This window comes from Hippocampus zosterae, chromosome 10 (genome assembly GCF_025434085.1).
Source record: "Hippocampus zosterae strain Florida chromosome 10, ASM2543408v3, whole genome shotgun sequence".
NCBI lineage: Eukaryota > Metazoa > Chordata > Actinopteri > Syngnathiformes > Syngnathidae > Hippocampus > Hippocampus zosterae.
The window spans coordinates 21,045,396-21,058,102 of record NC_067460.1 but is presented as its reverse complement, the minus strand read 5'-3'; the positions used below and the strand labels follow the sequence as shown (position 1 = coordinate 21,058,102).

Below are 12,707 nucleotides of genomic sequence, written 5' to 3'. Positions count from 1 at the left end.
CTGTCCATCCATCCATTTTCTGATCCGCTTATCCTCATAAGGGCCGCGGGGCGTGCTTGGAGCTTATCCCAGCCGTCTTCGGGCAGGAAGCGGGGGGACACCTTGAACCGGTTGCCAGCCAATCGCAGGGCACACAGTGACGAAAAAACCATCACATTCATACCTTGAGATATTTTAGAGTGGTCTGTCAACCTGTCATGCAAGTTTTTGGAATTGGGAGGAAACCGGAGTACCCGGACAAAACCCACGCAGGCAAGGTGAGAACATGCAAACGCCATAATCGAACCCTATGCGGCATACTTTTTTTAAACATACCATCCAAGACCAGATTCTATTTGTATACTCTCTGCTCCAGGCCTCCATTGTGTCACCTGATTAGCCATGTGTGACAACAGCATCATAAACACCCACACACCCACACACATAATGCATGCCTATGCTGAAGTGTTATCATCTGTGGGCAGCTGTACGATGACGACGTATTGCAAATAGTGTTTTATTTACAATTCAGCTAGCTTTTGTGAATGTTAGACGATATAAATAACTGTTACAGAGTCATCCTTTTACCATCACCCAGATGTAATATGATGATGGTTTTCCTTAGCTGTATAAATTAAATTCTAATTCTCCCAAATAAACAATTGACTGAATGTGAATCAACTCTTATCAGGTCCGCGCTTGAATATTTACAGTAAAACCCACAGATTAAAAACAAACAACATAACCCACGGCGGCCCGGTAGTCCAGTGGTTAGCACGTGGGCTTCACAGTGCAGAGGTACCGGGTTCGATTCCAGCTCCGGCCTCCCTGTGTGGAGTTTGCATGTTCTCCCCGGGCCTGCGTGGGTTTTTTCCGGGTGCTCCGGTTTCCTCCCACATTCCAAAAACATGCGTGGCAGGCTGATTGAACACTCTAAATTGTCCCTAGGTGTGAGTATGAGTGCGAATGGTTGTTCGTCTCTGTGTGCCCTGCGATTGGCTGGCAACCGATTCAGGGTGTCCCCCGCCTACTGCCCGGAGACAGCTGGGATAGGCTCCAGCACCCCCCGCGACCCTAGTGAGGATCAAGCGGTTAGGAAGATGAATGAATGAATGAATGACATAACCCACAATAGAGCGGTGGCGTAAACAACTGTGATCGAGCCGAAGAGCACCGTCGCATCAAAAACAAACGCATGCAATTGAAAAAATTGCTCTTTGTGTCGGACGTAACAGCTGACATTTAGTTAAAAACCAGAAATGTATAATGTCCACGAGAACGTGTGCAAACTTACTGAGTCAGTGTTCTTGCTACTAGTTATGAAATGTTGGCTGAGAACAAAACATCCCTTGAGCACCACAGAAAGAGGTTGCGAATGTCAGGGCTGGTAATTAGGCCACATTCGAAATGGCAGACGAACGACTGGTTTAAATCACTCGTGTCAGTTTGCAACTGCAGCTGATTCCGAGATGCTTTTCATGTCGTGTGTGTGTCTGATGTCATTGAGTGACGGCGTGAATGCAGCGTGTGCATGAGCACACTAATGAGGACTCGAGTCAAAGCTCTGACTACTAAATGAGGAAGAGCCACATTCTCAGTCGAATAATTGATCTTTTCTTTTCATCCTACAAAAGCTCTGATCGCCAACATGCTGGGAAAGAAAGATGTTTCATTTCCAGTCTTCCGGCATGCCGGATAGTTTGAAAAACTTGTTTCAAATGTTATTTTGGGGAATAGAGAAGTGATTAACTCAAAATCCGATGACAAATGCGGTGCGTTAACCTTTTGCCACTTGCTTGTTTCAAACATAAAAACAAAAGAAGGAAAAAACGGGACACGATTTGTCTGGACTTGTTGATTGTGGGTGCTTGTTTATTGACCGTAGGCCTTTATACTGTGGGCAGTTATTTAAAAAATATATTGATACACTGTATTGAAATAGGCGTCCCGGTAGTCCAGTGGTTAGCACGTCGGCTTCACAGTGTAGAGGTACCGGGTTTGATTCCAGCTCCGACCTCCCTGTGTGGAGTTTGCATGTTCTCCCCGGGCCTGCGTGGCTTTTCTCCGGGTGCTCCGGTTTCCTCCCACATTCCAAAAAAACATGCCTGGCAGGCTGATTGGACGCTCTAAATTGTCCCTAGGTGTGAGTGTGAGCGTGGATGGTTGTTCGTCTCTGTGTGCCCTGCGATTGGCTGGCAATTGATTCAGGGTGTCTCCCGCTTACTGCCCGGAGACGGCTGGGATAGGCTCCAGCACCCCCGCGACCCTAGTGAGGATCAAGCGGTTCAGAAAATGGATGGATGGATGTATTGAAATAACAACAGGTGAACTCAAAATCATCCAACTATCACTGCAAATTTTGAAGTCATATTTGTGTTATACAAAAATGTACAGTAATGTTATTTATTGTTATGTGCCCATCACAAGTGGACGTACGCATTTACCGGAATGTATGTTCTTGCGATTGGCCAGGCGTTCAGTGACAGCGTATAGGAAATCAAGCTGATAAACCACAGAAGCAGTAAAACCCCGCGCAAGGTAATTAGATTCATATAATCCAAACAACAAGAGCCATAATCCTGCTTGAATTGACTGTGTTCTGTTGCCGTTTAACTGGCGGACCAGTCAACAAAATGCAGCTGGAGAGATTATATTACTGAGCCCTTTATTGGATCGCAAACCACAAGTTATTCAGTACGGTAATGCCATATGTTATAGGCTAAAATGTGTGTGTGTGTGTGCATGGTTGTGTTCATTCATTAATTCATTCATCTTCCGAACCGCTTGATCCTCACTAGGGTCGGGGGGGGTGCTGGAGCCGATCCCAGCTGTCTCCGGGCAGTAGGCGGGGGACACCCTGAATCGGTTGCCAGCCAATCGCAGGGCACACAGAGACGAACAACCATCCACACTCACACTCACACCTAGGGACAATTTAGAGCGTTCAATCAGCCTGCCACGCATGTTTTTGGAATGTGGGAGGAAACCGGAGCACCCGGAGAAAACCCACGCAGACCCGGGGAGAACATGCAAACTCCACACAGGGAGACCGGAGCTGGAATCGAACCCGGTGCCTCTGCACTGTGAAGCCCACGTGCTAACCACTGGACTACAGGTCCGCCCTTGATTATGTTCACTTGACTGTAAATAATTAGCCATCATGGTAAACCAATAACACATGCAGGAGAGGCGATGCGGGAGAACGACGCATGCAAAGTACGTTCATAAGGAAGTGGAAGAAGACCTCCACTTGTTGCGTGACGCAAACGGTGGTCAGAGCCATCTCAGGTGTGAAGTGGTCCACCTTGATTGTTCTCGACTGTGTGTGAAAATCAAGATGTGCCGTTTTTTTACGCCGAGTGCTGTCTACGAAAATGGAGCCCTCGTGTTAACTTGACATTCAGTTCAGGAGCTCAGAATATGACAAAAATAGCATATGGGCACTTCGATCCTCAATACAAAACTCAGGCTGACCCCCAAGGTCAACTCCTTCAACTCCTTAGAAGTTGACCGGCCAAGGTCCTTGGTTAATGAGCAAAAGCAGGGACATTGATTAAGTCTCATCCTTTCCTTTCCCCTTCCTGTGCGGGCTCAAGATAAACCGCAGTCTCTTGAGTTGTGGCTCAGCATAGTCCCATCAGAATTATTTCCTCCAGCGTCACATTAATTATCTACCAATGAAAATTTGACTCTAGTCCAATTAGTGAGCATACTGAGTAGATGCAATGATGTGCTTGAAAAATGTGCTTATGTGCTGCATGGCAAGGCAAGTGTGAATTAGATGGACCAGTAAAATATTCATTCATGAATTCATTCATTCTCCGATCCGTTTTATCCTCACAAGGGTCGCGAGGGGTTCTGGACTTTATATTTATAATGTCCTTCCGGATGAGCTACTTTTGCCCACCACTACACTGTGCTGTATATATACAAAGTGCGCTTCACTTTTTCCACATTTTGTTGTGTTGCCTTATTTCTAAAAGAAATAAATGCATTTCTTCCCTCAAAGTTCTGCACTCAACACGTGACTGATTCACACGTGAAGTGTTGAGTGACAGGATGGAAAAATTGTGTTTTTATTTTTCATTTCAGAAAATGTATTACAAATTAAAACAACAAAGAAATCACATGTGTCAGTAATGCATCGGACAGAATTGGATTCCACAAAAGTAGATGCAGACAAGAGATTTGTCAAAAAATATTTGCATCAACCAATTATTGTGGAAAGGCCGTGAGTGTTTTTGTACAAAATTGTGATGACTATGGTTAGTTTTTTTAAAAAATAAATTTGAAGATGTAAAAAAATATATACAGGGTCTCATTATGGGGTGTTGTGTGCAGAATTTTGAGGGGTGAAAACAGATTAAATCTTTTTTCAATCTTTTTTTTTTTTGAGGCATAAACAAAGTGTGCGAAAAGTGAAACACTGTTAATATTTTCCAGATGCACTATAGCATTAAAGGATAGGGGTCGCTGTCGTGCATGTTTTGCAAGTCTCCCTGTTGCAACACACCTGATTCAAATGATGAGATCATCATCAAGCTCTGTGGAAGCCTGACGCTGAACCTGTTCATTTGAATCAGGTGTGTTGCAACAGGGAGACTTGGACAACATGCAGGACAGCGGACCTCCAGGGACTGGGTTTGACACCTGTGTGTCTTAACGTTCTGTTTCGGTCACTTGACTGAAACAGAAATATAAGACGACACTGCTGATGGAGACTTTTGTCCACATGGTGGCAGAACAGGATTACTTTCCTTCTTCTTCCTCTCCTTCAAGGCTTGCTTCGTGGAACATGAGAGGAACACTCACCATCAACATACAAATGTGAGTAAAGAACTGTGTACGGTCTGCACATTTTCCGGACCGGTTTTTCCTCCCTGTAGAAATTACAAATGTGACAAAAAAGACACAGCGGTAGCTTAGATTATCTTTTGCTAATTTTGGCTATTTGATAATGGAACGAAGTGTGGGGATGTTGTACTCCGTTTATTTAATTGCTGTAGCCCAGCGGTTTAAGTCTGATAACACGGTTAAATTTTTCTCAACATGTTTGAGCGAAACCCAAATGATGGCATAGCCTACAGTTTGCTTCAAAAGTGTTTGGACAGTAACCATTTTTTTCCCCCCGATTTTATTTTATTTTTTTCCATTTTACACCCTGATTTATTTCAAATGATTTGAAATAAAACAATAAGTGACTGTGGTGTGATTCTAATATTTAATTTGATTAAAAATATGAACTTACCATTTTGTGGTGGCCGGAACGGCTCAGAAATACCCCGGGAAGTTAATTTATTTTCCCCAAATTCTCACTGTCCCACCCTACACGTGGGTTTATAGGCCAGTTTAAGACTCTCGCCAATGCAAGTAAAAATTGGGGAGAAAACTCGCAACAAAACAGCAAAAACGGGAGGCAAAAAAAAACGCAAGAAGCACAAGAAACAAACTTCATATTCGAGAAGATGTTTATGAAAGTTGAGGAGAGAGTACAGAGAATGGATAAATGCAGCTTTTCTTTAATAGAGCCAGAGGTCTTCCTGTCAAGAACCAAGACCATAAAGTAGCTCATTTGGATGGAATCCTGCTACATAATGCCAACGTTTGTAAGTACAAAGATTTGAGACTTGCTCACCACCACATTTGACCAGAAGAGAACAAAGCAACATTGACAAACAGGAAGTATGCAGCGGTCTTCAGTCAAAGTGCATGTTTCACAGTTCATCCAAGTTATTACCGTGTATGCGTCTGATTTTTGTGGCTAAAATACTCATGCACGTTTTCCTTTCACGTGGTTTCAAGCGGGCAAAACTGAGATGTTTTTCGTCTTTTGAAAATCATCTGTGCACACTCTTTGAGTGCAAACATCAGCATGTGCTCAATTTCCAAAGGTCAAATATATCACAAACATAATTATTTTGACGATCCTTTCAGATCCCAAATAGAAAATACAGTTGGTAAGGCAAGTTGGCTGTTGCCGATGCGACGCAGAAAAAAAAAAGAATGGCACGGTTCTTGCAGTGATAAACAAATTTAGCAATAACTGATTTGACTCGGATTTGGTCGGCTTGTGATAATGACGGACTGACGATGATGGACTGGACAAATGACGAATGACAAGCCGGCAAAATTCATTCATTCATTCATTCATTCATTCATCTTCCGAGCCGCTTGATCCTCACTAGTGTCGCGGGGGGTGCTGGAGCATATCCCAGCTGTCTTCGGGCAGTAGGCGGGGGACACCCTGAATCGGTTGCCAGCCAATCGCAGGGCACACAGAGACGAACAACCATTCGCACTCACACTCACACCTAGGGACAATTTAGAGTGTTCAATCAGCCCGCCACGCATGTTTTTGGAATGTGGAAGGAAACCGGAGCACCCGGAGAAAACCCACGCAGGCCCGGGGAGAACATGCAAACTCCACACAGGGAGGCCGGAGCTGGAATCGAACCCAGTACCTCTGCACTGTGAAGCCGACGTGCTAACCACTGGACTACCGGCCCGCCCTGCCGGCAAAATTCATGTTGTTAAATTTAAAAGGAAATGTACTCTGTCAACCGGTTATCATGCTGCCAGGTGGACTGAGCCTGCCAATGACTCCGGGGCATCGCATGACTATTTTTATCAACAAGACTCCATCTCTTGCCTCTCTCCTGCTGTTATCCCCTTAAGGTGAAGAAATTTTCTGCACGGAGAGAAAAAACGGAAGGTAAAGCGAAGGATCGTCCTTTTTCTATGCGTGTGCATCATAACTGAGGAGCTCAAAATAGCAAATCCCCACAGCGCATCCATTCCAATCTTGCACACAAACCCGCTCCGGGTGCCTGTACACATAACATATGGAGCATTGAATGTTTGTGCTGTCACAGGGAACCCAGCTTTGGGAATTCTTTTTTTTTTTAATGAAAAATGAGTCATAACATCTGCTTCATCCAAACAATTGAACCATCCTCCATTCTGTCACAATGCCTCCACACAATAAGTCCCCACTGCCCCACCCCCACACTGCGCAGGAAATGGTAAAACATGAAATATAGTTGTTTGAATCGTCTGAAATTGTACGTTTTCTAGTGTACAAGAGGATTGGCGATAACTGAGCTAACAGAAGTCTTTTTGTCTGCCTTGTGCTATTTGCATATGGTTGTGAGTGCGATGCACTGCTCTGTGGCTGCCTCCAGTGAGTGAGTGAGTGAGTCCAAGCGGCGCAAGATGAGGAAATAGAGGGAGAGAGGGAGCTGAGAAAGGAAGCTGGAGATCTACGGTGAGACAAGGGTATTGCGTGCACGAGCAGCAACGGGAGCAGTAGGAGGAGGAGGTTGTGATTCCTCAAGAAGAGCATCCTTCAGGGTCGGGCTCCGGTCGGAAAAGGGGACTATCCCCCAGCTTTTTCCCCGCGCCCTTGGAAGTATACACTTCTTTCCGCTAAGGTAAAGGAACAGAGGTAGCCCTGACTTCCTTTAGTGAATCCGCTTGACAGATGGCAGAGTGAGCTTTGACTGCACTCCACGACGAGGTAACAAATGTCACTTCCTGTTCCCGGCTTTTTAATGTCAACCGCATACGTGTGTCCCACCTGCATGGCTTTTGCCTTGAATGTGCTTGAGTGAATGAGCCAATAAGTGAAATGTGATGCTTTCGTGATGTGTTTGGCTAGTGTCAGGAGGGGATGCGATAGCTCAGAAGTACTTTGACCTGATCACCACCCCATCGGCACCGAGATTGGAATTATTTGACTTGTCAGGAGGCTTGAGATAAAGGCGCTTCAGCAGTTTGGTATTCTGAGGTAAAGATTAAGGGTGCCGCTTCGGTGTCAGCCCAGTGTTTCTCACCTGCCAACAGCCATAAATAAAGTCGGTGTTGTTTTCCTCTTCAATACACAAACCCGACAGCGGTAGCTTGCTCGAAATAGGAAGGAATGTCTTTAAAATGAAACTATGTCAATCCTGACGCCGCCGTGTGATGAGAGACACAGAATGCGAAACGACTCCCATCATTGAAACTTTTTTTTTTCTACTTTGTGCTGTATTTGTAACTGAGGATTGGTATCGGGCGACTTGGATAAAGGCCATCCTTTCTTTTTATAAAGGTCTCCACACAATGTTCTTGCTTCACCCCAACATCTGACACCGTAGGACGCATATTGTTTGATTTCCTGAAGAAAATACAAATTCGGACAATTTTTCAATCTAGGGAAGTTTGCTCCCAAAACAATGGCGTGTTCACCATTATCTTCATAACAAAGCTTTAATCTGAACTGACCTGATTAACAAGTCGGCACGATAACCGTTTCTAAAGCTATTTCCGACCTTTAGCTTGCACAAGATGTTATTACATCAAAAGTATAGTGCAACTTCTAAGACTGAAGACAACAGCGTCCATTAATCACTTTTTACTAGGCCAGTGCACATACAGTGAAACCTCGGGGTGCAAATGTCCCAGTTTACAAACAATTGGAGTTCTGCACAACATTTTGGTTGAAAAATGATTTCTCTTGACAAACTATTTTGGGGGTGGTCCAGTAGTTAGTGCGTCGACCTCACAGTGCAGAGGTTGTGGGTTCAATCCCGGCCTCCCTGTGTGGAGTTTCCATGTTCTCCCCGGGGCTGCGTGGGTTTTCTCCGGGTACTCCGGTTTCCTCCCACATCCCAAAAATATGCAAGGCAGGCTGATTGAACACTCACAATTGTCCCTAGTTGTGAGTGTGGGTACAGATGTTCGTCGCTGTGTGCCCTGCGATTGGCTGACAACCGTTCAGGGTGTCCCCCGCCTACTGCCTGATGACAGCTGGGGTAGGCTCCAGCACCCCCAGCAACCCTCGTGAGGATCAGCGGATCCGAGAATGAATTGACAATTTTGGGTGTACAAATGGTCTTGGCATTGACAAAAGATCTTGGATCAATGCTGTGCTTCTTCTTGCGCTAACCACCGAGACCACCACCTTTAGCAACATGCATAACGTAAAAGAGACCATTATTATCATTATCTTGATATATTGACCATGTGGCCAACATGTCTTTTTTCTGGTATGCCTGACAGAATCACACTTTGAGTACACCAGTGTCTGAAGCAAGTGTTTTTCCTCCTCACATTGGTTTCCATTGTGTTTCGAAGGACCCAACACTCAAATGTTAAAAGTGGCTCCCTTTAGTAATCCCTAGGTTAATAAACAACCTGTATGAACATTTTTGCACTAATCGCCTGCATGCCCACTCCCTCATAAAAACGGAAGGCTAAAAAAGTGTTGCATGCTTGGCATACTTGACCGGTATTAGGTGTTAATGGGAGTCATAATGACCCCCATTTTGTGTGCAGGCAGAGAGATTTTATGAAGTAATAAATTGCATTTGGACTCAAACAGCCCTTGACGTATTGACAGGAATTAGTTATCTTGTATGTTAACATGCATGGGATCAATCCTGTCATGTTTTACATGTTTTTGGTAAGTGGGAGGTAGGAGGAGCGAGGTTGACTGAGCAAAAGATATTCACAAAAAAATACTTGCAGGAGTACACTGGAAAAACGAACTGAAGTAGACAAACAGTCCTGAAAACCACAGGACGCCAAAGAAACAAAACCCTATGACAGAAACAAAACATGACAGAGGCACACGGACACACAATGATCCAACAAAGGCTGACACAACCCAGGGAACTGAATACAAGCAAAGCGAGGAGACAACGAGAAACACCTGGACAAGACACAAAGGGTGGAGGGTGCTGACTGGTTCAACACAAGGGACCCGGGTAACGAGAACAGGTGAAGACAAAAAGGGCGCAAGGGAACAAAAGCAAATGTAATCTAAACAAAATCATAACAAGTCTTCTCTTTTAATTCGTAGAAATCACCCCCCCAACCTCCAACCCTCCAATCTACTTTTGTTATTACCCTGATGTGATTCTGGTGTAGTGTAACTCTGGACGCATCAGACCACATGCCATTTTGCCCCCCCCAAAAAAATGTTCAGTCTTTTCGCCTCATTACTGTCACTTCTGAGTCACTTTTCTAAAGGCTGCATATATTAGTAGTCTTTCCACATCGTGATAGTTTCCATATTCCATTCTACAGCCATTATGCACGGTTCTAATGCTACTAAATTCTGCACCTAATCACTGAATTATCCAGTGAATAGTTTATGCCCGTTTTTCTGATTAAATCCGGTAGGCGACATGTTTACATTACTTCATCCGTGTCATTTAGTTTACCACAAACAAAAGCAGTACTCCCTTACCTGTGGTAATAATGCATCATTTTTCTCTATCATCATGAGGATTGAATGGAAGATTATAATTATTATTTCTGAATTATGAAACGGCAATTATTTGATATAATTGATGCATAATATACGGTACTGATTAAAATATTTTTTTTAATCTGTGCCAGAGACAGCCAAAGGCCAACATTAAACTTGGCCACATGATACTGCTTCTCGGGGCCCCCGCAGCAGATGTTCATGCATGCTGAAGGCCATAATTGCGCAGCATTTTGTTAAGTGGACAGGTTAAACGTGCATCATAATCACTCGCCACGTTTAGGTGTGCGATCGAACCCTCTAATCAGCAGACTTGGTTGAATGAGTGACGGTTGGGGTTGGGGAGGCACTGAAATGTCTTCATATGCCCTCATGTAATAGTGTGTTGATGCTGGCCATCATCGGGGTGTCAAAGATCCCAGTTGTCAGGATTTTTGCTCATGATGCAGAATGCATCACGCAGATCACTCTGGTGCACACTTAATTGATTGCGCCAGCCGTAAATTTGAGCTACATCTAGCGGGCACTGCTCGAGGTAAATGCCGCTTAACAACTTCATCCATTAAGGGAGTACGTTGGTGACATACTGAAAAATGATCCTATTCCTTCCACTGTTTTAAAAAACGGTCCACACTCAGGCATGCCTTTTGCAGAATTCTTGGCAAGTTTTAAAATAGTTTAAAATATTGTATGGGGCTACACAGTCTCACCCATGCAAGTTTAGGTTGTCTTTTGATTGAATTCTTGTCACGAACGTGTAATGTATCTTTGTGACAGTCCTGTGAAAATCTCCATTTTGCTTCGATCCATGGTTGCTCCGCTCGTATTATCGGGTTATTTATAAAGTTAAGATATCCTTTATTCGTCCCACACTGGGGAAATTTACAGCCTCCAGCAGCAAGAATGTATGTAGAAAGAAGAAAGAGAAAAAAACAACAAACATCTTTCAATTAAATGCAATATGAACACAAAATGGATAAATCGCAGTACTATTTACAATTTTCCTTCACATCATTTAGTTATTATTATTATTATTATTATTGTTATTTTTTATTCATCAAGCAATAAGTTGGCAATAAGGTCGAAATTGAGAAGACCCTCGCTGTCATCTTGTGAAGTTGGCCACATTCGATGTCATCCCACTGGCTCATTAAAGGCTATTTTTAGCATTGTGCAGGCGGCCAATTGCCTCTATGTGTATGTCGACTCTGGAGACAAAGGAATCAAAGTTTAACGTATTCAGCAACCTTTCCAGCATGAATTGAAAAAGCCACAAAATGATTTATTCACTGGGTGACTGTTTCATCAAAGAGTAGTGCTCTCTCTTTAGGGATGCACTTCCACTTCTAAAACCTGCTTTTTTTTCTTTTTTCCTACTAAAATTAAGTGTAATTGCACATCCATTACAGTAGGTGGTAGTGGCTCTCTCATTGTCAGAGTAGCTCTCGGGTGTAGTTTGTTTGGAGTTTTTTTAAGCAATGCTAACAATGTTATGCAGACATGCACTTGTAACAATTTTGTAGACGATCTATCGATGTGGGGAAATGAAATATGTTCTTTTGAGGGGGAGCATGAAAGAAAATAAGTGAGAAGCACTGATATATATACATTCAGTATTTCAACATACATAACATGTTTAGTAGATGAAATCAATTCCAGTTTACCCACCTCAAAAATATTTGCCATCCCTTAAAAGTCCTGTGCTTGTGTTTTGCCGTTGCTGTGGCAACTGAGGCTGTCACGTTGAACTGTTCCTTTGTGACCTGAAATCTGGAGGCAAATCCTTTCCTGTATTCTGAATTGTTTTTTCATGAATTAGTAAAGGAGCATAGGAAGCAGAAAATAACATCTGCACATTTTGTGGGATGGAGTTGCAGCTTCTAGTAAATGGCAAATGTTGAGGCTGTGGCTTTTGCTTGGACTATAATGACTAGCAAAACACCCGCAGCTTTTTCAATAAATCATTTGTTACATGTGGTCCCTTTTCTTGACATTTCCATTTTGATGACCGACCGCCATTCCTTTGCTGAAAGTAATTCAATGAAGTGCAAATCCGGTTTGTTTACAGGAGCGACTCACAGCATTGCAATTGCCTTGGTGTTTGAAATTGCTTGATCGGATTTGGTGAAGCGTTTGTCAAACTCAGAGGAGACCAGGTGCCCTCTTTCCGTGCCAAGTGCAGGTTGAGCGCAAAAATGCGATCTAACTGTGCACATGGGTGGGATTTTCTTCCTTTTAGTACCGGTATTTTCATAGAGGAATGCTTTATGGGAGTGAACACAGGTGCTTTGCTGTTGGATCTTTTTCTTTAATGTCTGCTGAAATCACATTAGCTACCGGAAAATTGTATATTCTCAGTTCAGACTGTTTTGATGATGCCAGGAAGATCAGCAAGGCGGCCGTGGAACGTTATCAGCCTTGCAGAAAAAGGTTTATCGCGTCCAAAATGATTCCCTATTCATATACTTTTAGTCGC

The 12,707-nt window shown here is 43.6% G+C and overlaps 1 protein-coding gene and 1 long non-coding RNA gene across 2 annotated transcripts in view; one reads left to right on the top strand and one right to left on the bottom strand.

The window, feature by feature from the left end:
- LOC127609034 (uncharacterized) overlaps nt 1–8,807 on the bottom strand; it is a 137,681-nt gene extending 128,874 nt beyond the window's left edge. Inside the window, exon 1 of the long non-coding RNA XR_007964458.1 lies at nt 8,786–8,807. This is a non-coding gene — a long non-coding RNA (uncharacterized LOC127609034). The remainder of the gene's footprint in view (nt 1–8,785) is intronic.
- gramd1bb (GRAM domain containing 1Bb) overlaps nt 7,356–12,707 on the top strand; it is a 59,480-nt gene continuing 54,128 nt past the window's right edge. Inside the window, exon 1 of the mRNA XM_052078396.1 lies at nt 7,356–7,495. The gene's annotated coding sequence lies outside the window, so the exon portion shown is untranslated. The remainder of the gene's footprint in view (nt 7,496–12,707) is intronic.